This window comes from Marmota flaviventris, chromosome 6 (assembly GCF_047511675.1).
Source record: "Marmota flaviventris isolate mMarFla1 chromosome 6, mMarFla1.hap1, whole genome shotgun sequence".
Classification (NCBI taxonomy): Eukaryota; Metazoa; Chordata; class Mammalia; order Rodentia; family Sciuridae; genus Marmota; species Marmota flaviventris.
The window spans coordinates 208,283-222,411 of NC_092503.1; the positions used below are offsets into that span (position 1 = coordinate 208,283).

At 44.3% G+C, this 14,129-nt stretch overlaps 1 protein-coding gene across 3 annotated transcripts in view; it reads right to left on the minus strand.

The window, feature by feature from the left end:
• The window catches only part of Fam120b (family with sequence similarity 120 member B), a 54,886-nt gene extending 48,368 nt beyond the window's left edge, over positions 1–6,518 (minus strand). For all 3 annotated transcript variants that reach the window (XM_027939445.2, XM_027939444.2, XM_027939446.2), the window contains exon 1: positions 6,463–6,518. The gene's annotated coding sequence lies outside the window, so the exon portion shown is untranslated. The remainder of the gene's footprint in view (positions 1–6,462) is intronic.
• Positions 6,519–14,129: the final 7,611 nt, after the last annotated feature.

Here is a 14,129-nt window from a genome sequence, read left to right on the forward strand (position 1 = left end):
TAGTCTGTAGTGGCAGAAAGCAGAGCAGTGGTAACCACCATGTGGGGAGCAAAGCACAAGGAATTCCCAAGGGGACACTATGTGGTCATAAACAAGTGTACTACTTTGTGCTGAGAGTTTTACAATTGCATAATGCTATCATAAAACTTGTCAAACTGTATACGGAAAACTGTTATCAAGCAGATCTCAATAAATGAATTGAAAAGAAAAATTCATACAAATTCACCATATTAAGCATCGTACTATCTGAATTTGTGATTGATGAAAAAAATAGCCCATTCTAAAAGCTAAAATCAAATAGAAAATGCTCAAAGAATTAAAATAGTTTATAAAAATAAAAATGGAACAAAATACATTTATATCATATGATGTCCTCCTTTAGGCAAGGAAAAATCATCAATGCTCAGAAAATATTCTATGAGGACCTCCTGGATTTCAATGTCTACATATTCACTATCATTTCCTCTGAGCGATCAGGGTCACATACAAGCACACAATCACTACAGTCTCCTCTGAGCTGTCAGGTCCCACATCCAAGCACACATTCACCATGGTTTCTTCTGAACCATCAGGGTCATGTCCAAGCACATATCAGCAGCCCTCATTTTTCAGTGCACTTACCAGCTACCATGCTGAATTGGGCATCTACACATACAAACTTTAATCTATAAGGCAACTCTAATGAAACCCTTATAGAAGGGCTGGGGATGTGGCTCATATGGTAGAGCGCTCGCCTAGCATGCGTGAGGCACTGGGTTCGATTCTCAGCACCACATAAAAACAAAATAAAGTTATTGTGTCCACCTAAAACTAAAAAAAAATAAATATTTAAACAAAAAAAGAAGAAACCCTTATAGAAATCAAAAGTTCTAATTCACAAGTGAAGGAACTGTAAACAAATCACTGTGATGACAACAGACACCCTCATAAGACTCTCTTAAAAAATATACTTATTGCTACTGGACACTGACCTGTAATGGTTTAATCTGAAGCTATCTGTTTAATAGTCATTAAAAATGAAAATATATAATATATGGGCAGAGATAAATATCACCTATTATATATGGAAACTCATCAAAGTCCTGACCATATGTTATTAAAGAGACTATATGAATACATATGCCTCAAATCACTACTCACTATCACTAGTATAGAGTTTGCTATGGAAACAAAGTCAAAGTATTGAGCTACTACAGTAGAAACTGGGCCTCATAACATAATTATCTCTTAGCTGTTGGGTTTCTGTTGGATTCATGGACATGGATCTTTTCTCCACGATGGTTACACTGCTTTTTCATGTGCTAGAGATCTAACATATAGCCTCACAGGAGCTAAGCAAGAGCTCTACCACTGAGATATATGCCTGGCTCCTAAAGGTATTCCTCAATGTTGTTATAACATAGTAAGCAGGGGACAGGCTTTGGGAAAGAAATAAAAATGTTGGTTAGAATAGACTCTAGACTATTATTCTATGCCTTACTTTGAATTAAGCAGGTCAAAGATAAATCTTATAAATCAGAGACTAACTCAGTTCTATGTCCTTCACAGGTCTGTGCTGAGTGCTGGGGTATCCCAGAGTGCATGGCTAGCCCCTGTTGATTCCTTTCCCATAAGCCCTCAGTTCAGACCGCTCCTGGAAGTTCTGGCTGGGTCACTCAAGACACAGGAGAAAACAACACACAGGTGGAGAGAGAGCTAAGAGCTGGGCACAGAAACCCCACCAATCGCTTTCCAGAATGACGCCCACCTGCACAGCAGGTTGTGTCACAGTTGAACTTGTCTTTCTTGCCTTGACATTTAAAAAAAAATCCTTCTTTTTGATGCAATCATTTTCTACTGAAACTGTAAATGACAACAGTAAATTTCTCAAAATAACCACTTTATTTTGCAAGAAGCCAGACTCTGCTTTTTTTTTTTTTTTTTAAACAGGGGGAGAGAGAGAGAGAGAGAATTTTAATATTTATTATTTTTTAGTTCTCGGTGGACACAATATCTTTGTTTGTATGTGGTGCTGAGGATCGAACCCAGGCCGCACGCATGCCTGGCGAGCACGCTACCGCTTGAGCCACATCCCCAGCCCCCAGACTCTGCTTTTATTCAGATGTTTCTGCCCCTTTCTCACACTAGTAGTGAAAAGCCCACTGTTTCACCTGAACAAGCACAAGCTTTTCCTGTCTTTCACACTGCCAATTTCTCACATTTGAGTCACAGATAAACCTCAAGTATGCGACATGAAAAAGTGTTCTCCTTTGGCATTTACAAAAAAGAACCAGGGTAGGAAAGGAGTTGGGAATCATGAAGCTGAAGGAGGCCTTCCCATACTTCCATGAATTCAAGAGCTAAATACTTGCCACGCCCACTTTGTAGAGCAACGTCCCTGATGGCCAGGTCTGGAAGCATCACCCAAGCACAAGTGCAGTCAGCATGAGATGACAGAAGTGTCCAAAAGGACAGGAAACTGCGCCTATCACCTCAAATAATTACTTTTTGTTTTCCCTTTACTGTTGAGTGCATATATAGAGGCTTCTCCTTCTATAAAGAAATAATAATGCAGTTATTAAAGAATGACTGAACAAATACATATAATTTAGATTTCAATTAATTCTCCCTGCAATTCATATAGGAACTTTTTATATGTTGATCACTGCCGTTTAGAAAGAAAGTAGAAATCTTGTCTCATTAGGTAGGAGTCTCACTGCCCTAAATATAGTGTGGGACACTGGGGAATCACCACTGTTAAGGTGGGCCACTTGGGACAATGACATGTTTATCTGTCTCATCCCAACAGCTAGCACAATGTCTCATATAAGGGGCCCCAAATCTATTTGAAATAATAGATAAATGCAAGGGCAAAAAGAATAGAAATCCACAAGGATTTCTAAAAAGAATAGAAATCCACAAGGATTTCTGAGACCCCACATGTATCCTAGGATAGAATGCGAAGAAATGCTGTCCTCCAGCAGCCCAACACAGGGCTTGCAAAATCAACACCAACATCAATGCAGGAAGTTCTGAGGAGCTACAAGGAACTGCAGGCACAGTGGATCTGGAGGCTGCTGCTCCTAGGCCAAGCTGCACTTTCCTCTGACAGCGAAGCCTGTCTCAACTGCTGGGCTACTAAAACGTGAAGTGGAAGGAAAAAAGACAAATCCAGGAACTCCTTTACTCCTAACTTTCAACTTCTAAACATCTGTGGAAACTGACAGAGCAGCACACCTCAGCCTAGCCCCACCTGATGCTGACCTATGCCAAGGTTCCTCTAGGTCTCTTGGGCACATGAACAGTTCACGTGTGCCTGACCCCTGCACAAGGACAACTGTACTTGGCAGCCTAACCAAATTCCCACACTCACCTAAGTAAATGTCCAAGGAGTATTTACCACACTCCAGAGCCCTGCTAGGGCTGTGGATAAAGTATGAACCAGATGGTGGCTCCTGCAGGACAGAAGAAAATCTGGAGGCGTACACATGTCAAAATGTGACCAATGGGACACTTTAAATGTGTAATTTATTTCAAAAGCCCCGTGGCAGATGGGCCCCCTAGTCCCACACATCGGTTTTGTTCAGCCTCTTTTCTCAAGGACACATTGCAGTAAAGGTGTAGTTATGGGGGAGGAAATTGACAGTGTGTGCTAGGTGAAAATAACCACTTGCTTAAGGCCACAGATATTAACTAACAGGAATGGCAGCATCCAAGCCCACCAATCTCAAAAGCCTGTCTTCCTTTCCTTAGGCCTCACCTCTCCACTGACACAGATGCATCTGAGGGTGACCTGGTCACTGCACACCAGGAGGGCCTACAGTCTCCTACCCACAGGTTATTCCCAGTCATTCCCAGGGCCCTCCAAGGATAACAGTGACAAGAGGGTCTCTGGCTTTTCCCAACAGCCCTTTGCCTTTCCTTACCCAACTGCAGTTCTACAAATCTTTTTACAAGTGCAGGAAGCACTGTGAAAACGATGTCACTCAACACACACAAAAATGTGAGTATACCTACAAATAGTTATGCTGCCTTACTTATCCAGGATTCAGAATAAGGCCTGATATATATCAAAAAATCCACAAGTTAAAGCTAAAACAAAATTTTCAGGAGAAACTCCTTCAGGCTCTTATAGGCTATGGACTATTTTTTCTCCTCAGTTCTAACAACTGAACCCAAAGTAGCAAGTAGAGAAGAATACATGATGGAAAGGGCAACCTTAGGCAGGTATACTGACAGCAGTAAGAAGTTCTGACAGCTGACACAGGGAAACTAAAAGAAAAAAAAAAAAAAAGAAAAGAAAGAAAGAAAAGAATTAAAACAAAAACAAAAAGACCCCACTAAAAAAAAGCAGAGACCTAAAAACTCCAGGAAAGATCTGCATCTGCATCCCTGTTTATATCACAACATTAAAAAACTACATACAGTTCAATATTCATTTGAGACCACTGAGGAATGTTTGTCACACTAGGCAGAAAAAGAACATATCATAGAACAATTTCCATCCTAAATGTGTTATCTTGGTGCTTAATGAGCAAAAACCTAAATTGTCCCAAAATCTCTATTCAGGAAGTTGCTTCTCTGTTTCAAGTTGGCAATGGTTATACTGTAAATGACTTTGTAATAATTTGCAAGAATCTGTAGTGAGTTAAATTTGGGTTCCTAATGCAACAGTATTAATACTGACCACTTTTACAGAACCTGGCATACATATGCAGATGTGTGCAAGCAGATACACTAAAGGATATAATGTGGCAGACTTTATATTAAAAGTACTAAGGGGTTGTGGCACAGTGGTAGAGTGCTTGCCTACCACGTGTTAGGCACTGGGTTGGATCCTCAGCATCACATAAAAATAAACAAAATAAAGATATTGTGTCCATCTACAACTAATAAATATATTTAAAAAAAGTTCTATAATAAAATTGACTTACATAGTCTTTCTCACTGAGCAATACTATGTCAATCAATGGTGCTCAGGAGCTGGCTTTTTTTGGCTAACAAATGCACAGATTCACTTTATGAATGAAGACAAATCTACGTACTCACTAATAACTTGTAAAAAATAATAATCTACCTCCTAAATCTGGTAGACTCTAAACTACTAAAAACTCCTCTAGAAATACTTTAAGCATTATTGTTTATTTTAATAACTTAAACTTTAAAATCCCTTAAGATTTTCCAATAAAATACCTTACAAAGAAACATGTCCAAAAGCAAACTAAAATACAATTATTTGTTTATTATTATACTCTATAAAAATAACTGATCACATTAGGATTGCCCTGTTTTCAAAGTAATAAAATAAAGGTTGCAATAAATTCCTCTGAATGAATTCCCAGTGTACAACTCTAGTTTCTATGGAGTGCTTTCATGACTTCAGCTAAGTAGATTCCTATGCATTTCACCATCAACCTCTCAAGGAGGTAGCAATTCTGTAGGGAAATGACTCTAACAATACCTGCACTTACACTTGCAAGGCAAGAGTTATAAGGTCCTGCCCAACGAGCTGAGTTAGCTCATGCTTAACCCCCTTCGTCCATATGAGCACCCCTAGAAGATGAAGGAGCACGAGTTAGGGAGGGAAAGGTCGGATGGACAAGAGGGTAAATCTCAAGGCAGCAGAATATGACAAACGGCAAGTTGTATAGGGAATGAAATATACAACTTGGGGTTCTTCTTTGTAAAAAACAAAATACAAATTATAAACACAGGATAGCAGAGTTCCCAGGGCCTTGGAAGCAACCCATGCAATTGAGGGACATGAAAGACTGAACTTCATTAGTTTCAAGTAAATCTGCCTTATAAATGATACCCAGATTCCAATTCAGGAATAGGGTAGAATCTTGGATTGCTATAAAACCACAAGGGACCTCAGATGTCACCTACTGTATTCCTTTCCGTGGGCCAAAGGTTTGAAAGACTAGGTGGTGAGCGATTTTAAAAACTGGTAGGCAAGGAGGCCTAGAAGAGCAGTGAATGACCTGACACTGCTGTGCTGGTGGCGCTTCTTCCCAAGAGCTCAACCGGCAAAAAAGCACCGCTATACCTTCTAAACTAAAGGAACGGCTGGGTCAGGGGAACCCAATGGCGATGGCGGGAGATGGGGGAAAGGATGAGAAAATAAAAAATCAGAGAATGCATGAAGGCCGCGAGCGAGGCAAAGGGACCAACAGCAAGTCCCAGGACCGGACGGTCAGAGATCATGCACAGAGTTGGCGTCAAAAAGGAAAGGCTCTGCACACCGCGGCCGACTGGCCCCCACCTCGCCCTCCCGGCCTCCGCGTCCCCCTCCCCCGGGCCTCCTGGCTGTGCACGCCCAGCACCGCGCGAGCCTGAGCCTCCGCCACCGCCCCCGACCATCCCGGCCGCCACCCGGGCCGCCGCAGAGGGCCCCTCGTCCGCACCTCCGCCATCCCTCCGGACCCTCGCCACCACCCCGGCGGCCCACAGGCCACTGTCAGGTCGCTAGGCCTGCCCTACCTAGAGACGCGAAGAACAACCGCCAACACACACACCCCACCCTCCGCCCCGCCGCCTCTGCTTCACTTCCGTTTCCGCCCAAGTGCTTCCGCCCGGCCGTGGAAGCGGGGCGGGGCATGGACGGCCCGGACGAAATGCAGGGTGCGTGGTGCGCAGGCGCAGGGGGAGGCCACAGCGCGAGATGCGCATGTGTATGAGCGGGGGCGGGCGCGAGGTGTGTGTACGGGAGCCTTTGGCGCGGAGGGGGAAGGACGCCTCGGCCTGTTGCCCCGGCAACCATACAACTTCCGGCCTCACTTCCTCAGGCGATTAGCGGACTTCGCCATTTTTCCTTTTCTGCCCTGCAGATAGAGCGTCCTGCGGGATGGAGTGCCAGTTTGTTCTTCGTAGGCCTAGGTCTCATTGCGAGTGTCCGGAAGCCAACTTCCACGTCCCGCAGCTCGGATCCTGCGACGGTAGCGGGCCCTGGCCCGCCGCTGCACCATGCTGATCCGGGCGAGGACTCCACGCTGGCGCTTTGGAGGACGGCGCGGCCGCTGTGCCTGGTCACTGCGTCGGGTAGAGGGTGGGGGCCGCGCTCCCCCGGAACGACCCCTAGTTTCTATTCCACTCTTTTCTCTACAATCAGGAGAACGTTTGGGCATCTACATGTATGACAGGACCTTGGAAACAATGTAATTCATTTTTTAACTTATTGACACATTCCAATAATAATAGGCCAAAAGAGGATGTATATCCGACTTCCTGGACGCATACTGTGTCCTAGTAAGTCTGCTCTAAACCCTGGTGAGCTAATGAGGCTTCTGCCAGGGGAGTAAGATGTTTAGGTATCATTCTGGGATACACATTTTGTGATTTCCTTCAGAATCTCTGGCAAAGCACTTGATAGAGAACTCAAAATATAATGCCAAATTGAGGTGACACCACAGAAGCACTGAAAGATTTGTGAAGGAATCTTTCCAGCCAAGAGGCTGAGGCTTCATACTAATTTTTTTCTTCCAAGTAAAATCAACAAACAGTGCGTAGCACCCGTTGCAGACTGAGGATGGTGGCATTCCATCACAAAAGCAGGTGAAACAGCATCCAGTCTTAAGGAGTACAGATTGTGGTAGGAGACACAAACTGATGGGTGAAATGTTAGAAAACAGGTGAGACATATAGCAAGGGCCATCATGTTATGTTGAAATCTAATTTCCACAGTGATGGCATTTGGAGGTGAGGCTTTGGGAGATGATTCGGTCATGAGGGTGTAGCCTTGGAGAATAAGAGTAGGGCTCTCTCACCTTCTTTCTTCCAGGTGAGGACACAAGGAGAAGACAATCTGCAATCCAGATGGGGGCCCTCAGAGAGCCAGCCATTCTAGTTTCAGTCACCAGTCCCAGGACTGTGAGAAACCTGTTATTTCTAAACCACCCCCTCTACAGTACTTTGCATTAGCAGCCTCAGTGGACCAGGAGGGAATGAGAAACACCACAAGGAGATAGTAAAAGAATAAGTGGGTTAGGAATGACCTAAGGCAGAAGGTGCAAACCTAGGAGAGAAGGGTAAAAACCAAGTGCTATGGCCCAGCAACCAGGAAAACCATCCTCCCAAGAAACAGGAGGCTCATTCAGCAGTGGCAGGGTGTCAGGGATGACCAGAAGGCAAGGCCCACTATATTATAATTCTCAGGTACCACATAGAGTAGAACATTGCCTTACTCCTGAATGTACATAAATAACAAGGATCAACAATCACTGGAGGAAGAGAAAAATCTAAAAGTAATCAAAAAAAAATGCAAGGGGAGAAATGTTATAAAATGCTTTATAGTTGGCAGTCTCTGAAGATAATATTACAAATGAAAGAGAAGTCCACCTAGAGAACAAGAAAGACCTCCCCAAAATTAAAGAAGCAGTGAATTAATAGAAGACAGATTCAACAACACTCTTAGATGACAGAGAAAGAGCACAAGAAGATTAGAAGATAAACTCAAGGGGTCTAACATGAAAAATAGGAATTACATGAAAGGAGAATAGAGAAAATTATGAGAAGGAGATGAAGAAATGACGCAAGAAAACTTTCCAGATCTTGAAGACATTTTCTCATGGAAAGGAACCACCAAGGACCCAGCACAAAACTTACTTTGAAAGGATCCACACCAAGGTATATCATTACAAAATTTCAAAACATCAAAGAGAAAATTTATTAAAGCTTCTGGAAGGGGAAATAAAAAAGCTCACATTTAAGGCATACAAAATTACAATGGCATGGAAATTCTTTATAGAATCCCACTATAGTGCATACCTCTAATCCCAGCTATTTAGGAGGATGAGGATGAGGCATGAGGCTGGTCAAGTTCCAGACCAGCCTGGGCAACTTAGAAAGACCCTGTCTCAAAAAACAAAAAGGTCTGGGGATGTAGTTCAGTGATAAAAGGCCCCTGGGTTCAATCCCCAGTAGCAAATAAATAAAGAAAAAAATCCCAGAAAGCCAAACTGTGCTAGACCATTAACTTTAAGATTCCGAAGAAAATAATCCATTAAAATCTTAAATTCTCAGCAGAATAAAGATACTTTAAAGTATGCAAGCGCAAAAACGTTGTCTGTCAAATACCATAACTCAGAAAGCTGGTGGAGGATATTCTCCAAAATTAATAAGTCAAGAAGAAGAGTATTAAGGGCCTATAAAACAGAAGAGAAGGGGAAACCCAGGACAAAAGCTTGGAGAGTGTAGGCCTCCAGAAGAAACATCTGCAGCAAAGATGAAGCTGTGAAGCACCTCATGTGCTTGAGGTTTAAACAAGATCTTCAGAGTTTGGTGATGATCAGTAAAAGCCACACAAGAGAGCTGATGAGCAAAAATCCAGGCAAAAACTGAAACCAGCAAAAGTGGAGATGTAACTGCAGCCTGTGCCTCAGCTGTGCATGATCATCACGTGATAAGGTAGATACCGAATGGTGCATTAATGGACAAAGTACGGCCACAGCCATTTTTAAGAAAGAGGGTGACCCTAACTCTGTGTAGTCTTGGGTTTTCATTCAGGAAGTGAGGGTGCTAGAGCTAGGATCCAGAGTCCACACATTGGAAATAAAGGCCTTATAAGAAAGATCTTTTCAAAATCAGAGTAAATTCCAAGTAAGTAGCTAAGAGATAAATGTGGTGGAAGGAATTGGGAATGGGAATGTGTAGTGTGGGCAAAGACTATTTTTGTCACAAATTAAGCAGCACTATTTGAATTTTTAGATGAGTATATTTGTTAAAGGAAAATTTTAAGTTTTAACAAGTACAAATGGCACAATTAATCTGTCTACATTCTAAATTGTGATTATTAGAGTATACTACAGTGAAGGAGAGGAAAACTCAAACACTACCTCAAGGTCTTTTTCTTGGGAGACTAGAAGAAAAGTTGTACATAGAAATCAATGTGTGTGGGGGGGACTAAACCCCTCTTCCTTCGTCTCTTACTTCACATCATAGACATGCTTTCTATGCCTTAGTATATACACCCAATCTGCTCGTTAGGGAGACAATCTAAAAATAGGGAATTGAAGGTTTATATAAATAAAAGAAAAAAATAGAAAAGAACGAGGAAGAAAAAAAGCCAGGACTGAATGGGGACTAAGGGAGGGTAAAAAGTTGAAGAAAAAGATGAGAGAAATGTGGAAAAATGAAATGGTAGGGTAACAAGTTGATCCTCTCAGTATACCTATTTATTAGTGATAGTTTCATTTAGATGCTGAACTGAATTTCTTTGAATGCAACAACCACATATGCCCAATATTTATTTGGCTAACAGTTCATCTAAATGGGAAAGAAGAAATGCCACAACTGAAAATATGGTTGGTGCACATTACATGTTACCGGAGTATTTCATTGCTGATAAGAGTGGTATCTAGGAGGAAAGTGGCCATTGCTCTGTGTAAGACTTCAGAACCTTGGCAGATCTCCCAGAGTTCGGAATAGAGCTAACAGCACAGACAGCAGAGGGAGGGGCTTGGCCCTGGTGGAGCCACTCAGTCACCCACACTTAGAGCCCTTCCTTCTGATCTCATGAAATATTCTCCTTGTGAGAATCAGGGTTTTCTGTTACTTGGAGCCAAAAGTATCTTACCTGTTTCAGTTTCCACCCAAGAAAGAGCAATTCCTATAGAAGTTGTCCATAACTGTAAACAACTAGGAAATTGGACAGAAGTGTGGAATTATTGTTTTCAGATGATAGAAAATAGGAAGTAAAGATGGTGATTCCTGACCAGAAGAAAGCACAAGTGAGTCTAATGGCTGCCCTAATTTCTGCCTAGAGCAACAGAGAAAATTAACAAAAAAGGAAGGTCTGTTCTTTGACAACACACACACACACACACACACAAAATGGCTGCACTGATCATGATATTGAGGATATTGAGAAAGTGCAGGACCTATTCCTTCAGATGTCACCACAGTAGAGTAGGCTATCTGAATAACTTCAGATGAAAACAGGTTTCCTAGAACCATGCAAATCACCAGACCTGAACAAAGAAGAAATAGAAAAGCTGAGCAATCCCTGTATCGATTAAAGAAATTGAATTTGTAAGTAAAAAACTTCCCACAAAGAGAATCTCAGTTATTGATGCCCCCTTGGTGAATCCCTCATCCTTTTAAGGAAGATTCTTAATCTTGCACAAACCTTTTCAAGAAATGGAAAGGCAGAAGAGCCACCTCCAAGACATTTTATCATTTGTATTGTGGCAGACCACAGGTCCGATCTCACATTGGTCTCAAGCCCTGTGTGATCAGTAAGGCAAAACCAAAGAGGAGCCAAAGGAGCCATTCTTCCTGCCATGTCTGACCATACCCCTTGCTCTGAGTCATTTGTGGCTTCCCATTTGCCTGGACATGGCTGTTACTGAAGCCAGATTTAAAATTAGGTAATCAGTGTAGTTAGGTAAATCGGGTCTAATATCCAGTGACATCTAAAATGGAGGCCATGCTGACAATGATTCCGGGAAACACAGGACAACTCAAGGAAAGTTAATGAAGTCCCAGAAAGGCCCTAGGCCAAAGTCCACCCCAAAGAAATGTTAATGGAACCCAGGAAACAGCCCCCAACAGATTTGGAGGTAGCCCATCCCTGAGAGGTGATAAGCCCATCCCAAAAAAGTGATAATTAAGTTCTTCCTTCCCAGATTACTTGTTTGGCCCACCTGTGACCTAACCCTTCCCCCTTGCATTCCATCACCAAACCTATAAAAAGGGGAACACATTTGCCTGCCAACAGATTCCACCTTTTGGGTCCCCTTCTTCCTCCGGGAGAAGTCTTTTCTGCTGTTCTACTCTGACCTTGCCTTGGCGTGCTTTTCTGGTGTTATTCTTCAACATGGGGGAAGCAAGGACTCGTCACCGGCCAACAGCAGTAACATTACCTCCAGTGGCCTGACTTCATGTGGCTCTGAGAAGTAAGGGAGGACCTGACCTGCTGGCAGTTGATGGGGTGGTTTCTACCAACACACCCTGAGCCTGGAACCACCTCAGACAGTTCACCAGCAGGAACAGCCCCAACCACCACATCACAATGTGTGACTATTCCTGACAGACTCGCAAGTGTTCCTACTGCCTAGCAGTGCTTCAGTGCCTCCTGAAAGCACATGCAGCCCTGTGTCATTAGAATGGCTGATGAGCATGCCCAAGCCCATGTTCCTAAAAAGAAGAGAGAACATATTGCTCTTTGAAAACAAATGTTGAGGGTGACCCAGTGCTGCCCCTAGTTTCCTGATGGAAGCAGTGGAGGGAGGGGTAGGAATTTAAGACAGCAGGAAGGAAGCTGAAGTGTAAGGAATGCAAGGTTAGCAAGTATGTTTTACATTCTGAGATTAAAGAAATGTGTTGACTTGAGGTGAAAAAAGGTGCCTAAATGTGTCCCCTGCTTTTCCTCTCCAGTACTCAAGATGTTTATTGGGGTCCCTTTCTCCCAGCCCATTTACTGGAGCAGGGCTTTGCAAAGCTGGTCTCCTAGCAGCCAATGCAGAAGGCCCATTCATATGACAATGGATGGAAAGGAAAGAAAGAGCTTGGTTTGTTTAAACTGCCTCTGTCTTCATTCACAGCCTGATGTCCATGTACATTGTGACGTCCACAATGGCACTAAAGGACTCATTGTGGCTGAAAACAAATCAAAATAGAATAAGGGATGCTAAGATAAAAGAGTCCTGCAACAAAATTGCTAAAAAAAATCTAAGTCTTACATCTGAGATTTATGTTACCTTTTGGCTGTGTGGCCTATTGACCAGTGTTTATAATAACCACGAGAGTTTAATAAACAAAAAGATAAATGGGAACTTTATATACATTTTTAAAGGAACTCACACAGAAAGGGTGAGTATGCTGGGTTGCTTTGGAAGCTGTTCAATAATTATTGTTCTTTGTTTGCACAACATTTGGGGAGCCACACTCCACACTTGGTGTTTATTTTCCTTCTGATAAACACGCCCTGGCTATGCCCATGTGGCAGGCAGCACCCCATACAGTGCCCCCACCCACTACTCACCCCCTCCTGGCCTGATCCAGCCTTGGATGTTGCAGTGACCCAGCCCAATTCAGGCAACAGGTGGAAAGTTGAATAACTTCACACGTTTTTCGGTAGAGGGGGTGGGCGGGAGGCGAGGCTTTGGGGAGCCGATTTAAGGATTAGATCAGATGTTATTGCTAGTGAAAAATTAAACAGCCCGTGCTCCGGGGAGTACAGATTAATATATTTAGTGACTCTCTGCACACAAAGGCCGCTCATTGTAGCCACGTTTGAATGCCTGTGAATAGGACGGAACATATGCAGCCTGTCACCGCAGGTGCCCACATCTGTTCTTCCCCGGGCAGATGCTCACAGAAAAGGGGAGGTGGGGGAGGCCAGGGAAGGACAGCGCACTGGAAAGCGTCCACGGTCGCCTTGTCAGGGCTCTTCCATAGTGGCCTTGGGCGATGGCCTGCCTAGTGAGGACACTCCTGGGGAGGCCGGGAGGAAACTGAAACGCATGTGTGGGACCATCCCTGCCTGGGGAGTGACCCAGAGGAATCCCAGGGGCCCAGTTAGGCCCTTTGGCGCAGGCCACCTTTCGGGGTTTTTAGGTCCTCTGTGGGCCTGGGCTTTAACCACCACCCCAACAGCGTGAGAGATTGATGGGACTCCCTGGGAATGGGGACGACAGGTGCCCACGACCTCCCCAGGGTAGGGGCACATACCGGGGGAGCGTAGGGCTTCGCTCCTACGACCCTCTCAACGCCTTTTCCTTTCTCGGCGTCGTCTTTTTACATAGTCACAGGCTTGCCATTTCCAGGTGTGAGGCCTCGACCCCTGATGGAGTAGTGAAAGGGGCTGCCACGCGTCCCACAGATGCCCAGGCCGAGGCCTGACCATGCTGGCCCGGGCGAGAAGCCCACCCGCGGGGGCGGCCGCAGCACTCGTGGAGTCTGCCCCTCTGGGGCGCAAGGTTTGCGCGGAGAGCTCACCCAGGGCGCCAGACTGTCGGCGCTTGCCACCCCGACGTCTCACAGCCGGCCCTACCCGGCTGCATCAGCGAGGTAGGGCGAGGGCCGGGGAGCGGCCTGGTAGAACGGCCCTGACTTGGGCTTTAGGCGCTCGGAGGCCCCGAAACTCGCGCGTGCGCAACCCCTTCGGTGGCCAGGGATGACCAAGGCTTGAGCCCCAGCTTCCGCACTGG